At 43.3% G+C, this 319-nt stretch overlaps 1 non-coding gene across 1 annotated transcript; it reads left to right on the top strand.

Annotated features, from left to right (window-relative positions):
- The first annotated feature begins 84 nt into the window (after positions 1-84).
- Positions 85-168, top strand: TRNAL-CAA. Its single transcript has one exon. It is a non-coding gene; the product is annotated as a tRNA-Leu (tRNA).
- Positions 169-319: the final 151 nt, after the last annotated feature.

The raw sequence follows: 319 nt of genomic DNA, 5'->3' as shown, positions 1-319 counted from the left end.
GCGTCTACTATGGAGACATTTACACACTCATATACGGAATGTTAAACTCCCCTCCCAAACCAATCCGGGCATACACCATTAGCAGTCAGGATGGTCGAGTGGTCTAAGGCGCTAGACTCAAGTTTTCGTCCTCGTAAGAGGGCGTGGGTTCAAATCCCGCTTTTGACATCTCATATTATTGTAAGGCTAAACGCGAGCCAAAGTTGATAAAATCTACTATCGATGTGGGTGGGCTTTGGGGTCGGCGGAAGCATCATTGTTTATCAACAATGTGCTTTTTTTTAGAAGTGTCAAAACATGATTTTTGAGAATATCAGTA

The sequence above is a fragment of the Cucurbita pepo genome, unplaced genomic scaffold (genome assembly GCF_002806865.2).
Source record: "Cucurbita pepo subsp. pepo cultivar mu-cu-16 unplaced genomic scaffold, ASM280686v2 Cp4.1_scaffold013964, whole genome shotgun sequence".
Taxonomy (NCBI): Eukaryota; Viridiplantae; Streptophyta; class Magnoliopsida; order Cucurbitales; family Cucurbitaceae; genus Cucurbita; species Cucurbita pepo.
Note: the sequence above shows the minus strand (reverse complement) of the source record. Positions and strands in the feature narration are given on the sequence as shown.